The 20,201-nt window shown below is 41.9% G+C and overlaps 1 protein-coding gene and 1 long non-coding RNA gene across 5 annotated transcripts in view; both read right to left on the bottom strand.

Moving 5' to 3' along the window:
* Nucleotides 1-20,201, bottom strand: part of LUZP2 (leucine zipper protein 2) — a 480,337-nt gene that overhangs the window by 255,734 nt on the left and 204,402 nt on the right. The gene's annotated exons all lie outside the window — the stretch shown is intronic.
* Nucleotides 697-14,456, bottom strand: LOC142829180 (uncharacterized). The gene is made up of 4 exons (XR_012903574.1): nucleotides 14,360-14,456; nucleotides 13,463-13,567; nucleotides 1,840-1,892; nucleotides 697-890 (listed from the first exon to the last, which is right to left on the bottom strand). It is a non-coding gene; the product is annotated as an uncharacterized LOC142829180 (long non-coding RNA).

The raw sequence follows: 20,201 nt of genomic DNA, 5'->3' as shown, positions 1-20,201 counted from the left end.
GCATCTGAGAATGACATTTGTCTTTTACTCAGCAGGATCACATTGTCAACTCATGTTCCAAATGGTCTACTCTAACTACTTCAAAGGCAGGCACAAATATATTATGAGCTACATGTTTGTGCAACTCAATATCAGGAAAACACTTCTGACACTAGCTAGTATCAGCATTGTGCCCTGAACCATTTTTACTCTGAGCTGTTATACTCTTACATAATTGCTGATTTTGTAGTGCAAGATAAAATGGAATTGTTTTGCATTCTCTTTCAAACACAAATGTGTTGATTGGGTCCAATGAACGAACAAAGGTGGATATAAATGACCCAGGTATAGCTTCTTTATCAGAATTGCCTGGAATTACAACCATACGTTTTGTTTTGACATTCACAACAATCTCAGGGCTCAGCTCTCTCAACTCTACAGACTTATCAATATGGCAGTAGACATTTAAAAAGTTTTGTAAATTGGTTGAAATTTTACTGTCAATCAAATAACTTACTATTTTCTGTGGACATGATAAGCCAGGCTCACTGGAGCTACATTTAATGTGTCCAGTGCAGTATTTTTAATCTCATTTAAATATGTATTCCTGCTGGGAAAATCAGTTGGGAAATGCATGTAACGGAGTTCAGTTCACTGAACATTTTAACCATCATTCAGTGAAAGCACAATAAGAAAAAAAAAAGTATCTGGCTGTAATAGCTATGGTTAACAACTGGTTAGCAGGACTTCCTTAGTTTAAAAAGTACTTCCTGAAAACCTCTTACCCACAATTGTTATAAGCAAAATGCAAGGTAAGGGGAAATTATGCTCTTTATTAACAGTTTATTTTTGCATTTCACAGCAACACACATTATCCATTTCCCCTTCTTATTTGTGAGTCCTTCACACACCTACAGGTGAGAAGAAAAATATGATTGCAAAACCAAATGACTAACAAAAAGACTGGAAGGCAGGTATATAACTTTTAACACTTTTTTTACTGCCTAGATTTCAAGTTATCAAAGTTCCTTTAAGAATGGAAGCTTTAAATTGTGCAGCTGTGGTTACTGCACAAGTATATTAAATCTAGTATGTTTAATCTCTCTGGACATACTTATGACACTCTTGTCTGTATAAAAGTGCTTGAGCCAAATCAGGAAAGACATTTTGACTTGACAGAGGCTTGCTTAGTCCGCCTATTGTAAAATATCCAGATTAATGTCTATATCGTGAATCTCTATAACTTCAGTTACAGCTTTGCAGCTATTCATGTCAAATTTATATCAGGCTGTACATAAGATTTCAGAACTGCTAATTAAATCAGTTATTGCCCCGACACGTCTTGGTCTCCTCATGTTGATCTAGATGGAACTTCAATAACAGCAGGGCAAAATATAACTGCCTCACGTACAGACACAACCTTGTTTTCAGTTCCAGCAACGTAACTACCTAGAATATTAGATACAGTTGCACACTAGGGGTTGGTACTAATAAAAATAAGTCTAGCAGGTCACACAGGGGTTGCCTCCAGATCAGTTTACACACTGACAGGCATCTGAGGGACTGAATAATAAAACGGTTCTCTCTGAAGACTGCTCACTAAGCTCTTTAAAAGAGAATGGGAAGTCAGGCATTGTGTTTTCATGTCACTATCATGGAATAAACAAAATGTAGGGCTAAAATTGACTTTCAGAGGTCATCTAGTCCAGGCCTTCCATTGAAGCATGAGCAAATATATCTAGACCTGTCCTAACAAGTGTTTATCTAAGCTGTTCTTAAAAATTTACAGTGACAGGGATTCCAGTACTTCATTGCCCTTATTCTTAGAAAGCTTTTCCTAATATCTAATTTAAATCTCACCTGCTGCAGATGAAGCTGATTATGTGTCCTCTCTGAAAAATCTGGTCATTTTCCTGCAATATTATTGGAAGATCATATTGTATTATTTATGCATTATTGTGGGCTCACACTGTATATAATCATTCTAGGGTGGAGAGGCGACAAATATAAGACCTGGAATTTCAGAAGACAGCACTGAATATGTGCCAGAGAAATATGGCAATTTGGAACAATACATGTTAAATGGATTTCACAGAAAATACTTAGAGATGAGTTATTGCAAATTCCCAAGCCCCAGTTACACAAGAACCCAAACTTTCAAAACTACATCCCAGGAAGAGGTCAATATCTGCAGTATACCCAATACAGAAAAGCCAAGATCAAAGGCCTGAGTAGTTTAAAGAAGTTACTGATCTGTCCAACTCTTGTGCTGGCTCTGGATCTAAAATAGATGAACTTGCAACCACAGGGAGAACCATTCTGTGGAATTTGAAGCACTCAAATCTACCAGATCTCTTGGCTAGAGCTCGATGTGCTAATTAGTAAACTTTTTCAGCATGTGTAGGGATATTTTTTTATTGTTTTACTATGTTTTCTCCATAATTCTTTTGCCTTAATGTGCTTGCTTAGAAAGAGCTGTGTGATAATTTATAATGGTAGGCAAAGTCCTCAGAAAAAGGAAAGTGCAGGTGCTGGTCTTTTACACAGTCTGGCTTGTTAGTGATATCACAATATAAAGCAGCCTTCACATTCTCAGTCAGAAGGGAAGGAGACATGAGTCTCTGACCAAGAGAGGTGACAGCAGACAACCAGAAGCCTAAAGTTGTTGCCCTTGGTGGATTACATGTGTAGTTTCCCTGAAACTGTGGCAATACCTTCAGTGGATGTGAAGAACAATTGATTACAATTCCCCTTGCAGTAGCCCTTAACACAATGAAGATTTACATCCACCCTCAGTCTTCTTTGCATAAGCCTAAACGTGACCAGTTTTTTTAAAACCTTTCTTTATTGGTTAGGTGTTTCTAACCTTTTATTATTGTTGTTGATCTCCCCTGGACTGTTTCCAGGTTTGTCCACATCTTTTCTAAAATGTAATGTCCAGAACAGAACAAAGTACTTCAGCTGAGGCCTCACCAGTGCTCAGTATAGCAGAATTACCTCTGATATCTTAGATATAATACTCTTGCTAATACACTACAGAATGGTATTAGCTGCTCTTAAAGCTGCATCACATTGTTCACTCAGATTCAATTTGTGATCAAGTAGCCCAAGGATCCTTTTCAGCAGTATGTCTGCCTAGCAATTACTCCCCATTTTTAATCCACATTTAATTTTTCCTTCCTAAGCATAGCACGTTGCTGCTGTCCTTAATGAATTATATCTTTCTGATATCAGACCAATTCTCAAATCAGCAAGATCATTTGGAATTCAAATCCTGTTCTCCAAATTGCTGGCAATCCCTCCAAACTTGGTACCAGCCACATATATAGGTATGGACTCTATTGGTGCTCTGGAATTAAAGCAGTGGGTGCTGATTACCCATCAGATGGCCTCTCCTCCCCATCCCCCCAGAGCCTCCTGCCAAATGAGTGCCCCACTGATCAGCTCCTCCCTCTCTCCCCCAGACCTTCCTGTCTGCCAAGGATCAGCTATTTCACAGACTGCAGGAAGTGCTAGGAGGAGTGGGAGGAGCAGAGGCAGGAAGAGGTGAAGCAAGGGCAAGGTTGGGCAATGTATCAGTGGGCACATGCTCTAGATCCTGGGTAATGAAAAGGGCAGAGGGGGCAGGAGTAGAAGGTATGGGAGCAGCCACTGTGATGCTGCTCTATAGCATAGTGGGCTGCTGGATTCCTAAGAGAGTCTGGTAGCTTCCAATCCCCACCCAGGCTTGGCTAAAGGGACAAGCGACCTTGGGAAAGCTCTTCCCCACTCTGGCACTTTTCTGACTCGCTCAGCTGTGGGACTCAGCAGCCACCTCCTCCCCAGCTAGGCTGATAGACTGCAAAACAATGACCATGAGGATGCAGCAACTCCCCCTCCCCCTGCCAGGAAAAGCAATGGAACATGTCTGGAAGACGAGGTGAGAGGGAAGACAGAGTTCCCACCACAGATAACTGAGGCAGGGAGACTGAAGTGGCCCCTGGAGGGGTACAAGACCTCCCATTTAGATCCTGGCCTCCAGTATGGTGAGCATCAGTAGTTTATGGTGGGGTTCCCTCTAGGGTGGAGCCAGAATGGAGAAGAAAAGGTGGGGTGGGAAGAAGCAGCATGGGAGTCTTGGGAGAAGGGGTGGAGTGAGGGTGAGGCTTTGGCTGGAGCAGGATGGAGCACATACTCCCCCAGAAATCAGAAAGTCAGCACCTATGGCCCCATAATTTTGTACACATACTCTCCACCCCATTATTCGAGTCATTAGTGAAATTATTGACTAGTGCCAGACACAGATCAGACCCCAGCAGTGCTCCCACTAGATATATTATTCCACTCTGACACTGAGTTTTTGATGACTATTCTATGTATGTTTTTTCAGCTGGTAATTTTATCTAAACCATATGTCTCGTTTTCTTATGGCAATGTCATGTGGAACAGTGCTGAAATCCTTACCAGACATCAAGGTATATCTCATCTGCTGCTTCCCTCTTTCTGCTAGCTAGTGTAGAGAAACCGCTTTAAAGTGAGGATCTCGGAATAACTTACAAACATCAGATTAGTAGCAGGAGGTTTAAGCTATGCTACCCGCGAGGTAGGTCAGTGGAGGAGAAAATGGCACACTGAAGGTGTATTCATAGGGTATGTCAGCTCTGTAATCAGGTGGATGTGATCGTGGCATAGGGAGGTAATAATCAAGTAATAATATCAATTAGCCATTAGTAGTAAACAGTTCATGGTCAGGTTGAGCTGAAAAAGCTATCCAATGCCACAGCCCCTGCTACACTGGCATTGCTACTTGAGTTCAGTTGGGTATATCCATGCATGCGGCAATAAACTAAGATTAAGGATGTCCAAGGTCAACAAACCATTAGCAAGATCAGGAATAAGAATCAGAACACAGCTCATACTCTGAGCTTGAACATCAAAGCTGAATGTACCAGACGTTATTGCTGGAGATATTATAACTGTGGAGTTGATCCCGGTTCCATGATACACTAATGTATTAAATCCTCCACATGCAGAAAGGGGTCAGCTGCCTCCATAATAGTATCCCCTTCTTGCTCTGGACCCAAATGGACAGATGTCTGTGAATTTAGGGGACTTCTGAGTGGAGAAAGGGCAGGATGGGGACAGGATAGGCAGAGCCAGGGGGTTATGGATATCTACACCGCAATTTTAACAGCCCTCTCACTTGAGACCTGCAAGCCTGAATCAGCTGACAAGACCCAGACACAGGTGTTTAATTGCACTGTAGACATATATTGTAGGTTGGAGACTATTTGCCTGCCTGAGATCATGGTGTTCTTAGCAAATTGCTTTCTGTAAGTGAGAAATATTCTTCCTGAAATACTGGCTCTGTTCCTACAGCACTTTGTTATTCTGTCATCACATCTTCTATTATGTGACTTCCATTTGTTAAAAGAATATTACATTACCTCCCTCATCTGGATAACACCTTCACTTTCAGCACAGCTAAGGAGGTCATGCCTATTATTCTATCTCTTTGAATAAAAATGGGAAAAGTCCAACATACATAGCAGCTTTACCTCGCACCAAATATACAAGATATTTGTGTGGCTTGCGAGGTATATTTTCATTTCCTTTAGAACTCATGTAATCAGGGTCAACATAGAAATGGATCTACAGTAACTGATAGAACATCATCCTGACTCATTTATAACCATTTTAATAAAGGTGAAAATAACAGCTAAAAGCAATAGTAACGGCATCGGCAACAAAAACAGTATAATAAAATAGAACCTCTCACTTCATATACTTGCATCCTCACTGAATTGGCACAGTTTTAGATCAGTGAAAATCCACTGCAATAGAATTACATCACAGTAAAACTGAAAAGATAGAGTAATGAATCAACCCGAATGTCTTCAAAGCTTTTGACTAAACATCTTTTTTTAAAGTGCAGGATAAAATTTTGAACAAAACATTTTCTTTTTGGAAAATGAATGATATTTTATATAGCAAACTATAGATTTTGATAAAATAGTCTGTGAGGGAAAGGAGAAAAAACAGTTTCTAATCAGGTCATTAGTAGTTTCTACATCTGTCTCAGACACTGCAATGTATCATGGGAGTTGTAGTACTTGTTCCTTTCTGTCCTCACTGTTCACTCTGGTTTATATTCCTCTGTCAAAATATGTATCTTATAATGCACCATAGTCTCACACTATGACTGATTCACCATCAAGGATACGGTCCAGCCTGAGCCTAGGTCCAGTATCCAAGAATAGGAGCAGGAACTACCCATAATTACAATTCATATATGAAACCAATGCAGCTCAAGTGGCCACATATATCAGTGTCAGACTACTGATCACAAAATTCTGAGATGAAATATGTCAAGATTTCTGAATCAAAATTTCACTGAACTTTTTCATTTCAATATTTTCTGATATTTTGTCTTTTCGCCCTTCTATGGAGTGAACATTTTGAATTTTTGAAATTTCCCAGAAATGTAATTATTTATTTATCTGTACTTTATTCTAAGTGGAATCATTTTAATATTTTCCTATTAACTAGTGTGAATTTTAATCTCATGTTAACTAAGTGTGTGTGTGTATATATTTCAGAAAAGAGAGAGAGGTGCTAGGTAACAGCCAGCATGGATTTGTAAAGAACAAATCATATCAAACGAATCTCATAGCTTTCTTTGATAGAATAACAAGTCTTGTGGATAAGGGAGAAGCGGTGGATGTAGTATACCTAGACTTTAGTAAGACATGAGATACCGTCTCACATTTTCTTATTAATAAACTAGGAAAATACAACATAGATGGGGTTACTATAAGGTGGGTGCATAACTAGCTGGCTAACCATTCTCAGAGAGCAGTTATTAATGGTTCACAATCATTCTGGAAGGGCATAACAAGTGGAGCTCCACAGGGGTCTGTTTTGGGACTGGTTCTGTTCAATATCTTCGTAAACAATTTCGATATTGGCATAGAAAGTATGCTTATTAAGTTTGCAGATGATACCAAGCTAGGAGGGGTTGCAGCTGCTTTGGAGGACAGGGTCATAATTCAAAATGATTTGGACAAACTTGAGAAACGGTCTGAGGTAAACAGGATGAAGTTTAATAAGGACAAATGCAAAGTGCTCTACTTAGGAAGGAACAATCAGTTTTACACATACAGAATGGGTTCTAACATACAGAAAGGGAAAGAGTACTGCAGAAAGGGATCTAGAGGTCATAGTGGACCACAAGCTAAATATGAGTCAACAGTATGACACTGTTGCAAAAAAAGCAAACACAGTTATGGGATGCATTAACAGGAGTGTTGAGAGCAAGATACAAGAAGTCATTCCTCCACTCTACTCTACACTGATTAGGCCTCAGTTGAAGTTCTGGGCATTACATTTCAAGAAAGATGTGGAGGAATTGGAGAAGGTCCAGAGAAGAGCAACAAGAATGATTAAAATCTAGAGAACATGAGCTATGAGGGAATGCTGAAAGAACTGGGCTTGTTTAGTTTGGAAAGGAGGAGACTAAGAGGGGACATAATAGCGGTTTTCAAGTATCTAAAAGGGTGTCACAAGGAGGTGGGAGAAAAAATGTTCTCTTTGGCCTCTGAAGATAGCAGTGGGCTCAAACTGCAGCAAGGGAGGTTTAGGCTGGACATTAGGAAAAACTTCCTAACTTTCAGGGTGGTTAAATACTGCAATAAGTTGCCTAGGGAGGTTGTGGAATCTCCATCTCTGGAGATATTTAAGAGCAGGTAAGATAAATGTCTATCAGGGATGGTCTAGATGGTACTTAGTCCTGCCATGAGGGCAAGGGACTAGACTCGATGACCTCTCGATGTCCTTTCCAGTTCTAGTGTTCTATGATTTTTATATATATATATAAAAGTAGCCCAATGTCTGTGACTCTGTAATGCTGTAGCATTACATCTTGCCTCTGGAGGGTGCTGTTGCCCCCCGCCGTGGTGCTCGGCAGACTTCTGCGCCACTCAGCCGGGCCACCGTGGGGGAATAAGCGGCATAAGTGGCCATTTGCTCCGCTTGCTCCCCCGCGGCGGCCCAGCTCAGCGGCGCAGAAGTCAGCTGAGCGCCAAGGCAGGAGATGAAGTAGGGCGGGGCAGTGATGTGTGGTGTGATGTCAGCTCCAGGCCCACCTTCATGCCATAAACGCCACTGCCCCGCTCCCCTTCACCTCCCATCATAGTGCCACGGTGGGAAGCGAAGGGGGGTGGGGTGGTGACGTACACACCCAGGGGGCGGGGGCCTGGATGAGCGTGCATCCCCGATGGAGACAGAGGAGAGTGGAGAGAGAGTGAGAGGCAGAAGGGGGAGAAGAGAAAGAGAGACAGAGCGGAGAGAGTGTGAGAGGCAGGAGGAGGAGGAGAAGAGAAAGGGAGAATGAGAGAAAGGAGGGGGAGGAGAGGAAGAGAGAGGCAGAATGCGGAGGAGAGCTGAGAGAGAGAGGCGGAAGCAGTAGGAGGAGGGAGAGAGAGAGAGAGAGATGGAGCAAGAGACCGGAGGCTCAGGAGAGAAGACCGACGTGAAGGAGAAACCTGAAAATCCCGTCTTATGACGGGCTAATTGGCTAGTATATATATAAATTTCAAAGAACAAATAGTATAGTGAATTTCATTATTCCTCCTTGCCTGTCAAATTCATCTGTCAATGATTATTCATTTGATAGAGAAAAATCTGTAGCTCCTGGTACAATTTTTAGATTTAGTTTCCAGATCAGTGTGAGGGGAATAAATTTCAGAGAAAGCACTGCAGATGGGAAGGTAAATGTTCCTGAATGTGCTCTTGTGGCTCTATGTCCTTTTTGGCATTGTAATGACCTACTCATATACATTCCTATTATTTACCCCCCATTCCCACACCCATTTATTTAACCATTCTCTTGGGATTTAATATGCAGGTGCCCCCAGCTTTATCATCAGGCACTTTTAATAGGGAAGGAAGCAAAGAGGCAATTATATCTCTGGAGACTACATAGCACTATGCTAAGATCAATAATGGATCAATTGTAAGCTGTCCTGTGTGGAAGCAGGGGTTTTTGGTGCCCCCTCATTTCCCTGGGTGGGCTTCTCATATCATTATTCACAACACCTGAATAGTGGGAAATAGCAGATATCTCAGGGTTGCTGTTCTTCCTTTACACACAGGTGGAGGATGGGTGGGCAGGAGTGAGGCATTGCATAACATGGGATCTCGACAAACTTGATCTCAGTTTTCTCTCTCATTTGGGAAATGGCATCTGCAATAGAACAACACTCCTACCCCCATAGAGTGGGGGGGGGGGGGGAAGGAAGGCTACTGGTTAGGTATAGTCGCAGAGGAGAGAGTAAGACATGATGTAACAATTTTAGAATTATATATCAGAATAGTGAACAGTACCAACATGGCTTCTTTTCAAGAAATTAATCCCTGAAGAATTTGACCAAGTTTGAGGAGATCATAATGTGAAGATATGAATCTAGTCTTTCTGAGCCAGAACCTCAACTGCCACTAAGGGAAGGGTTTGCAAAGGTACGCTTTGTGTTTACTAATCACAATCCCACTCTGTGGCTAATTAGTCCCTTTGGTTCAAGCCTGAGTAGTCTGAAGCCTATCATCTGTGCCAACAGTCACCAGGATGTAAGGATATCATGACGCAAAACTGGCCACTATGATGGAACTTCTATGCACCAGAAGGACTCGCTATGCAGGGAGAATTTTAATGGGTTTCGAGGTTTGTGAAATATCTAACAGCCGCTGTATAGCTCATGTTCAGAATGAGAGTCTTCAATGTGTTCTTATAAGGCTCAGTGCTAGTTACTACAAGAATGCCAGACATTTGATGTTGTGGCATTTGACTGATTTCTTTCAACATTTTTACATTGTACAAATAATTATGGTTCAAATTCTAGATTAGGATGTTTGCATTCATCCATCAATGTCTACAGGAATCATGAATACAAATACAAGATCCGGTCCTTTGTAAAGGTGTACATACAGCATGCATGCAAGAAAGGGAGAATTATCTCTTGGAAAGCTGAGCATGTATGTCTAAAATGCAAAGCCTTGTTTTGAGATAATACATATGCAGTAAGGGTGTGTCTAGACTACCTAGTTTTGTCAACAAAAGTGGACTTTTGTCGACAAAACAATACCAGCGTCTACACTACCGCGGAGTTCTGTCGACATAACGTCGACAGAACTCCGCGGTTTTGTCGACGCTGGTATACCTCATTTTACGAGGCATAACACTTTCTGTCGACAGAACTCTGTCGACAGAAGGTGTTATTGCCTGTAACACTGCGTCCAGACTACGGAGTTCTGTCGACAAAGCGGCTTGCTTTGTCAACAGAACTCCATGTGTCTGGACGCAAATTGTCGACGGAAGTTTTGTCGACAGTATCTGTCGACAAAACTTCCGTCGACAAAACGCGGTAGTCTAGACGTACCCTAAGACAACTTTTTTTTTCACATTAAGTGGAAATTGCATCCTTCTTGCTAAACTCGGCAGAAAGGTGATAATATGCAGCCACGTAAAATTATTTTTTTACAAAGATCTTGACGATGCAAGGCCCTGAGCATATTCAACTCCCAGACTTTAAATGACCCCACTAATATTTAGGTGGGTAGGGAACATGCAGAATTAGTCTCCTATTTTGCATTAATTGCATTCTATAATGAGAGCTATTAAAATGTTAAAAAAAACACGATTGACCACAATTCAGGCATAAGCAAATACTAGAAGCTGATGAATGATGAAGAAATTAACATCCCATCTTTGCACAAAATACAGATAGATGGAAAGAAAATATGACGAATAGGAGCTACAGTATAAGAAGAAATACCACAATATACAATATTTAAATAATTTTCAATATCGATATCAACATATCTCATAGCACTGGAAGGGACCTTCAGACGTCATCGAGTCCAGTCCCCTGCCCTCACGGCAGGACCAAGTACCATCCCTGACAGATTTGCCCCAAATCCCTAAATGGCCCCCTCAAGGATTGAACAGCTCTTTAGCAATAGCATTATGTATGGCAATAGCATAATAATACAGCCATTGGAAAGTGACTATAGTAGTAATTGATGGGCAAATTAAATGGATCTTCCAGCAGACACATTGTTTTTAGAAAAAAGTTTCTTTGGTTGGTTGGTTTTGATGGAATGGAAGAGGGGAAAGATGGTGGTGGTCTTAGAGTGAGGGGTGAGACACAAAACTACATACATTCCTGTCAAAGAATAATGATATCCTAGACCTTTACACCAATATTCAATAGAACTATCTATTCTATTGATTCTATTTTTCAAACCTCAAAATTCACAAACATCCAAATATCTGAACTGAACCCAAACTCCTGTGCTCAAGCTAGATTGTGCCTAGTGGTAGGAACCTACACTAGTGAGTGGACTGCAAGAGTGGCCTTCCTCCATGTCAATGGGCCAAAAGGTTGCCATAAACCAGGAAGATCTCCCAGGATAGGGCAGTTTTGCTAACTGCACTTGCATACCTAGAATTTGCTGGGTGTGCCAACTGAATCATAGAAGTGCTTTGATTGCATGCAAAGGAAGCACACCGTTTTCATTACCATTTGCAATCAGCAGGTATCTCACTTCACATGTGCTTGCTTTACATGTGTGCCACTTTTGTAATGCCAGGAGGGAAAAAATTTACACTGACAGAAACCAGCAGAAACTGGCAACCCTGTGCATGGGCAACAGCAATCAAAATGTTTTGCAGGCCACACACAAACTTGATGGGTCGCATGCGGCCCAGCCACAACTTGCCCACCACTCTCCTACATGCATGTGAAAGGGGAAGGAGAGAATTAAAAAAAAGAGTTCAGAAATCTGAGTCCAGGGGTCCATCTCATCTGCATGCTTTGCAACCACCTGAGTGCCAGGTCTATGTGCAACCAGCATTCCTTCTGAAAGGGATGGGGACATAGCAGCTCAGGGAAGCCACATGACTCTTTAGTGTAACAGGTTGTAAGCAGCAGGCAGATGGGGATGGAGGGAGGGACAGAATTTCTGGGCTCCTGAGTAAGTGGGAGGTGGGGGGCAGGCTCCATGCTCCTGAAAGGGGCAAGACCTCAGGGGGAAGAGTGGGGCTAGTGTCAGCCATGCCTTAGTGCCACCCAGATCACATCATCCCTCCTGCCCCGCTTAGCCCTTAATGCTACCTGGAATGTGCCACCCAGAGCTCTGGCTGCTGCTGTCACTGCTGCTGCAGTAGCATTGGAGCTTTGAATTGCTGAGCCCAAAGGCTGTTGCTGTCTTTGCTCTCTGCCCTGTCAGCAGGCCTGCAAGCAAGTGTCACCTGTTTGAAGGAGCGCTGTGCTTGGGAGACCCACAGTGCCCACTTGGAACAGTCTTTGACTTTTCTAAACACAACTGTGTGCCAATAAGGTTTAATTGTGCCTCTTAGAAGGTTTACATACATCAGGTGAAAATCAGAGAACGAAGTCGATAACCTTAGGAACCTAGTAACCTTAACATTACATTCTAATTATATTTTATTGCTATATTTTCAGATTTGAACTATTTGGTCCGGTGGGCAGTTTTGGAAAACTGGGTTGTCATCTAATAACTATCTACTCAAGGCAGAAAATTAATGGCTACCTGGGTTATTATGGAAACTATATGTGCAATTAAAATGCTAATAATGAATAATTAAAATATATGTAGTGTGTACATTAAAATGGGACATGGATCATAAAAGCCTCTCTTAGAAATCAATGCCTTTTTTGGCTATACTAATAAATGTAAAGGGGCAAAGGACAATACATTTTCTAATTCATTTAAAAGAAACCCCAGTTACACTGAATGTGTGTGGTGGGGTATTAAATTTAATTAATAGAACTAAGACCAGATTCTGCCCCTATACAACCACAGTGACTCCAAAGAGATGCAGGGATAGAACAGAGAAGAATTTCCTTCTAGTCTGCAGAAGAACAGAATCAGGTCAGATTTTGAACCCACATATAAAACATTTGGCTGTATTACTTCAGGCATTAGCATTCATAGAAGTACATGAAGGATAAGTCAAATGAACAGAAGTGATTTTTCCCCCTTCAGCTCAGTCTATAGAACTGGCCAAGGAGGCACCTTTCAGAAAATGTACTGAGGGGAAAATAGAAAGTTACGTAAATGACAAAGAAGCAATAGCAGAGTTTCATTTGGTCCAATTTTTACTAGAGCACAAAGACTTAAGCCACTATTTTAATGATTAAAAATTAATGATTAAAAAGAAACAATATCTCAATGTTATAACTGGTAGTGGACCTAGTAGCATTCATACCGGTACTGCATTACTTTAGCATCAATAATTCTGGAAAGTCCTTGTTGTCAGGAGTCAATTGAATACCACCATAAAAGGACACGAATACATGCCTCACTGCTAAATTCATTTATATTGCTACTGGAACATCTCAACATGAGTCAGAGTACAGGCGGCTGCTGTTTCTGATTCAATGAAAAATGAATGGTACCCATGCTAACTATTTCAATGCCTCACCTTCTGCTCTTTTGCGGGTGTGCAATCAGCATGGCAGATGAGTCATCAAAGGGTCACTTTTAGTGCTGTCTGTCTGCTTTTATCTTCTGCTGTTAGTGATGATTCCTATCATAAAAATGACTCAGATTCTGACAGCTGTGCTGGTTATTCCATGTTGGCTTTTTTCTAACCTTTTCATGTTAAATATTTACTTATATAAAAGCAAACTCCGGTTGAAGAGTTTTAAGATAAAAATCATATGGAGTAAACTAAAAAGACTAAAATGAGTTTGAAATTGGTGTGTAACCTTTACTATTAATTTTAATCAATAAGGCATCATAATTAGTAGTTTGAGCATGGTTATGACTGAGCACATTACTGCTGATACTCTTGTTATACCACTTCTGCTTGAGGAGACATGTCTGTGATAACTCTGATAAAACGAGTGCACTAAAAATACAAATATAACTATACCATCAGGAGTGGCAGAAGGAAGGGAATAGCTACTCCAAATACAAGCCCATCCAAGCCTCCATGTTCACACTCAGGGCAAATAACTCCCTCACAAGACTTGTTATATCACAGTTACACTTCTATTTTTAGCTTACTAGCTTGATCACAGCTAGCAGAGTTACATCTCAATCTGGAAATTATACCTTAGAGCACCAGTATAGAGAGACATCCATTGTCTTGAAGAAATGCCATCCATAGTATAGAAAGACATCACCTTTACCTCCTCAGATTCAGCATTTGTCCCTCAAGAGGTAGGATGTCTGGAATTAATCAGACCTATTTTTATTGTCAGGAGCATTTTTATTTCTATGATTAATTTTTTAAAAAAATATTTACCATTTAGGCCTCACCTATTACCCTTCAGGCACACAACATAAAAATTCTTAACACAAAAAGAGGAAATACCTTTCTCTTCCCCTGCCTTTATGCTAGCTTCTGGGGGTCAGACCTTCCCTAGTCAGCTGGCTTGGGTGCATCCTGTATATGGGAAAGAGCAGCCTTCTACCCAAGATAGATCTTTTATCCTCAGGGCCATTCACTCAGCTGCAGCTGTCTCTCATCTCTCTTCATCTCTCACCAGAAGGGAGGGGTTTTCATTTTTTTTAGATCACAGGTAGTCCTTAATTAACCTAGTTAACCTGAGGAAACTCTTTTCATAGGGAGAAGGGCCTTTACCATTCTAGAGCTGATTTACTTGTCTTCTACTACTCTGCCACTATCTATAGAGATATTTCATTATTTGAACCCTTTTCCCTTTGAATACTATGTTCCTGGGGTACATGCTTTATTTTGAAGATGGTATACAGTGTTTTTGCCCTTTCCTACTCTCCATAGCTCCCAAAGGATTGCCCACAGCAGAAACCTGGACCTGGGGAGAAATCACTACTGGTAAGGAAAGGTGCTGTAGCATCAAGACTCAGTCCAAAAGTGTCATGAACCAAAAGCTTCCATTCAGACAAGTGTACGTGGAATCCTGTCACTTGAAGGGATGCCCTCCAGAGAGAAACAGAAAGGAATCAAAGATAGACCCAGGCCTGGTACCATGACAATTCACAACCTAGAAAAGGAGCCCTAAATGAAGGAAATCCTCTACCTGTTTAAATACTGCAGTTTGATATATAAGGATAACTGGGAAATGTATTAGCCATAAAATCCAATTTCATTCTAACACTCACTATTTATTCACAAGCAAGAACCTAATTTGAATTTTATGAAGTTGATGGCAACAACAGTTGGATCCAATGAAGGCCAGTGGCTATTAATTATTTTTTTGGAACACATGTTTTAAAAACCTGCACTTTACCTTCTTCTTGGCACCTAAATTTTCTCTGTGCAGTTGAACCAGTCTTATAGATCACTGAAAAATATTTTCTAGTACACGATTGCTAGAAAGCGTTTATTTAACCACAATCTGTTTACATTCAGATCCACATTGTATTAGTTCAGTCAGTGAAGTACTTAAGCATGTATGTGGTTAATTTTCAGCCGCCTCAATGGCACTACTTATGTTTAATTTAAATAGATCAATGCCTTTAGTATATTGTTAACTTTCACTAACAAACCTTCCATACAGCATATTATTATTCATTACCATACCAGTACTGTATAAGTGCTTGTAACATCAAGCTTCATATGACACAAAAGACGGATCCCCTTTTGACATAAGGGATCCTATATACAGGGGCTTGAGAAGGTGACTGCAATCAAGACTCCTAGGTTCCAGCAAACTTTGCCATTGATCTGCTATGTGCCTTTAAATATACAGTTAGCCTCCTCATGCATTCCACTTATCCATATATAAAGGAGAAAATAATAACACATCACTCACAGGGATGAACTGATAGTTTGTAAATTTTGATTTTAGGATGAAGTTTTGCATTGAAAAAGCTAAATTTACATGCAAGCTCTTTTAAAGTAGGGAGATGTATGTATGTATGTCCCCATGCATTTAAAAAAAACAGCTTCTGTGTAATTGTAACAAACAATCACCTTGTATATCAGAGAGTTTGAAGGTCCGCACAGTTCTCCACCTGAAGTGAAGGAATAATTCTCTGTGCTGGCAGCTGTATTATCGTGCATTTATTTTCCCTCTTAGAGGGTTTCATTAAAGTCTTTTGGGTTTCGAGTCTATGTCGAGTTTGTAAGCTCACTGAGCTCATATGTCAGAGGCAGAGAGGGTTATTGTTTCTTTAAGCCACCTTTATACCCTGTGGTTCTGGGGGCTTAAATATCTTTAAAGTAATACAGATAGGCTGCCTAATGTTATGTCCACATTTGATCCTGGTGGTGTGATCCCCAGCTTACATACCCATACTTGTGATGAGGTAACTGGCTCTGTGGATATGGGAAAGTCAGTGGATGTGATATACTTTGACTTTAGCAAACCTTTTGATACAGTCTCCCACAATATTCTTGCCAGCAAGTTAAGGGAGTATGGATTGGATAAATGGATTGTAAGATGGATAGAAAGCTGGCTAGACTGGCAGGCCTAACAGGTAGTGATTAACAGCTCGATGTCAGGTTGGTGATCGGTTTCTAGCGGAGTGCCTCAAGGATCAGTTCTAGGACCAGTTTTGTTCAACATTTTTATGAATGACCTGGATAAGGGGATGGATTGCACCCTCAGCAAGTTTGCAGATGACACTAAGCTAGGGGGAGAGGTAGATATGTTGGAGGGCAGATTGACCTAGACAGATTAGAGGATTGGGCCAAAAGAAATCTGATGAGGTTCAACGAGGACAAGTGTAGAGTCCTGCACTTGAGATGGAAGAATCCCAAGCATTGTTACAGGCTGGGGACTGAAGGGCTAAGTAGCAGTTTGTCAGAAAAGGACCTGGGGATTACAGTGGATGAGAAGCTGGACACGAGTCAACAGTGTGCCTTTGTAGCCAAGAAAATGAATGGAATATTAGGGTGCATTAGGAGGATCATTGCCAGCAGATCCAGAGAAGTGATTATTCCCCTTTATTCGGCTCTGGTGAGGCCACATCTGAAGTATTGTGTCCAGTTCTGGGGCCCCCACAATAGAAAGGATGTGGACGCATTGGAGAGGGTCCAGGAGAGGGAAACCAAAATCATTTGGGGCCTGGAGCATATGACCTATGAGGAGAGAGTAAGGGATTTGGGCTTATTTAGTCTGCAGAAGAGAAGAGTGAGGGGGAATTTGATAGCAGCCTTCAACTTCCTGAAGGGAGGTTCCAAAGAGGATGAAGGAAGGCTGTTCTCAGTAGTGACGGATGGCAGAACAAGGAGCAAAGGTCTCAAGTTGCAGTGGGGGAGGTCTAGGTTGGATATTAGAAAAAACATTTTCACTAAGAGGATAGTGAAGTATTGGAATGGGTTACCCTAAGGAGGTGGTGGAATCTCCATCCCTACAGGTTTTTAAGTCTTGGCTTGACAAAGCCTTGGCTGGGTTGATTTAGTTGGGATTGGTCCTGCTTTGGGCAAGGGGCTGGACTTGATGACCTCCTAAGGTCTCTTCCAACCCTATGATTCTATGATTTTATACTTGTGCTAGCTCTCCCAGAGCTGGCGAGCTAAACATAGTTGTGTAGCAATTGGTGGCATGAGCTAGCTGTCCTGACTAGAACCCTAACAGGATTCTGCAGGTACACACATACATATAGCCATCACCCCAGTTACAGCAGACTCCCCAGGACTGCTCTTTTAGACCACTGCACTGCCTGCAATCTCCACAGCACAACTTGTAGTGATTCTACTCCCAGATACTGGTTTCATCCCCCACATTAGAGGTTGCAAAGGGGTCCTCAGAAGGCAGTCTAATAACCGTGTTCCACAGTTCCTGTATTGGGGGGGAGGGGGAACTCATCTTCATTCCCACTAATACTAGGCCTTTTAATCCTCTTTACTCTGGCTCCAGGTTTTTGACCCAGCATAAAGAAGTCAGTGATGGGGTGCAGATCTAACCCATGATGTAAGCTGGGGTTCAAGTCCTCCAGTAGTTTTCACCAGGTTTTGAACAGGAAAATCCAGTACCTTCAGTTCTGTAGCACAGCTCTCTAAAGCAATAATAACATTATCCAGTAGTAATATTAGTCTTATCCTGTGGACACCAGAGGAAACCTCAAATTTTTCCTCAAGGCTTTTGAAAAGAGGAAGGTGGCAGGAAGGATTATATGTAGGCATGGTAGGTTAATTTCCTTTATTTTCTCTTCTCCTGTAAGCCTAATTATTTAGGATTTTGTTATTACATTTGGTTGTGCTGTTAAATAATTGTTAATGTTGGGGGGAGGAGAAATACCGCTTTTGTCTGTTTTATAAATTTGAATAATATATGCAGCTTTTCTGGTTGATAGTGCCTGAGACTGAAATGGAAGAAGCACTCAACCATGCTTCTTCCTGTGCTTTCTACTTACTCAGACCTTGTAGGCTTCAGCATGAAACACAAGAGTCCTAGAATCTCATCATATATATAGTAGCCCAGTGTCTGTGAGTCTGTAACACCAAAATGCTGGTTGTTCCCTCTGGGGGGCGCTGTTGTCTGAAATGCTGTCTGTTCCCTCTGAGTGGCCCGTGTTGCATGGGGAGTGTGGGGCCCAAATGGCCGCTTGCTCCCCCGCGGCGGCCCGGCTGAGCGGCACAGAAATCAGCCGAGCACCACGGCAAGAGGCAAAGGAGGGCGGGGCGGTGACGTGCGGTGTGACAGCGGCTCCAGGCCCCACCCTCTGGCCATGAACGTCACCGCCCTGCTCCTCTTCGCCTCCCGCCGTGGCGCTGCTCAGCCAGGCCACCACATGGGAGCAAGCGGCGCAAGCAACCGTTTGGGCTCCGCTCTTCCCATGCAGCATGGGGAGTGTGGAGCCCAAAAGGACAAATGGGCTCTGCAGTCCCCCAAGTGAGAGACAGGAGGGGGAGGAGAAGAGAAAGAGAGCGACAGAGAGAGAGGCAGGAGGCAGAGAAGAGCTGAGAGAGATTGGGGGAGACAGTAGGAGGAGGAGAAAGAGAGAGAGAGACTGAGCGAGAGACCGGAGGCTCAGGAGAGAAGACCGACGTGGAGGAGAGACCTCAAAATCCCATCTTATGACGGGATAATTGGCTAGTTATATAGATATAGAGCCAGATTACAGCCTTCATGGGGGAATAATGCAAAGAGGTCAAGAATCTATGCGGATTTTAATTCATTAAGTCTCCTTTGCATTGTCCAATTGTGGAAAACAAGGTTTGCTCAATGGACAACAGGAAATCTAGTAGTTCTCATACAGTCTTCATAGAGGTAAGGATATCTGTGCAAATCCTCTTTCTCCCAAGAGATGAGGATGTCCTGAGGGAGCAATGCTCCTATTAATTTCCTATATTCCTTAAACTGTTCATCCTCCTTAAGGTCCTCTAGAATATAATCGGGATAAAGAAATATGGTGTATTAAAAACATATACAAGCATATCCTGAGCTAGTGTAAAGCAAGATAGTAACACATTTGTAGTCAATGGAGCTCCTCCATTTACATCAGTTGAGAATCTAGAACACCAAAAGACCATGTAAAAGGTCTACACTTTCAGATGCACCCTACAGAATATTCCAAGTATGTAATTGTCTATTAAAAATCTACTGTGCTGTGATAGAAAAATTAGAACCTTTTATAAAACTTTTACAAAAAAGGGAGTTTGATTGCAAAAGAGGAAACCTGCATAACAACTAGGGTACGTCTAAACTACATAGTTCCGTCGACGGAACCATGTAGATTAGTTTACTCGGCAAAGGGAAATGAAGCGGCGATTTAAATAATCGCTGCTTCATTTAAATCAAAATGGCTACTGTGCTGTGCCGATCAGCTGTCTGTCAGCAAAGCACAGCAGTCTAGACTGGGATCTGCCAACCCCAGAACCTTTCATCGGCAGATGCTGTAAGCCTCATTTCACGAGGCAAAAAAGGATCTGCCGGCGAAGGGTTCTGGGATCGGCAGATCCCCGTCTAGGACGAGGCATAAAGGATCTGCCAATGAAGGGTTCTGGGGTTGGCAGATCCCCGTCTAGACTGCCGCGCTGTGCCGACAAACAGCTGATTGGCACAGTGCGGCGGCCATTTTGATTTAAATGATTATTTAAATCGCCACTTCATTTCCCTTTGTCATCCTGCCTAATTTACATGGCTCCATCGACGGAGTCATGTAGTTTAGACACACCCCTAGAGAGTCAATATAATCTTTGTCAGAAAAAAGCACACAGTTTGAGTTTCACTATTTGATTCACCATCACCCAAGTTAGGCATGTTCCTGCCCAACCACAATCA

This window comes from Pelodiscus sinensis, chromosome 4, assembly GCF_049634645.1.
Source record: "Pelodiscus sinensis isolate JC-2024 chromosome 4, ASM4963464v1, whole genome shotgun sequence".
NCBI lineage: Eukaryota > Metazoa > Chordata > Testudines > Trionychidae > Pelodiscus > Pelodiscus sinensis.
Note: the sequence above shows the minus strand (reverse complement) of the source record. Positions and strands in the feature narration are given on the sequence as shown.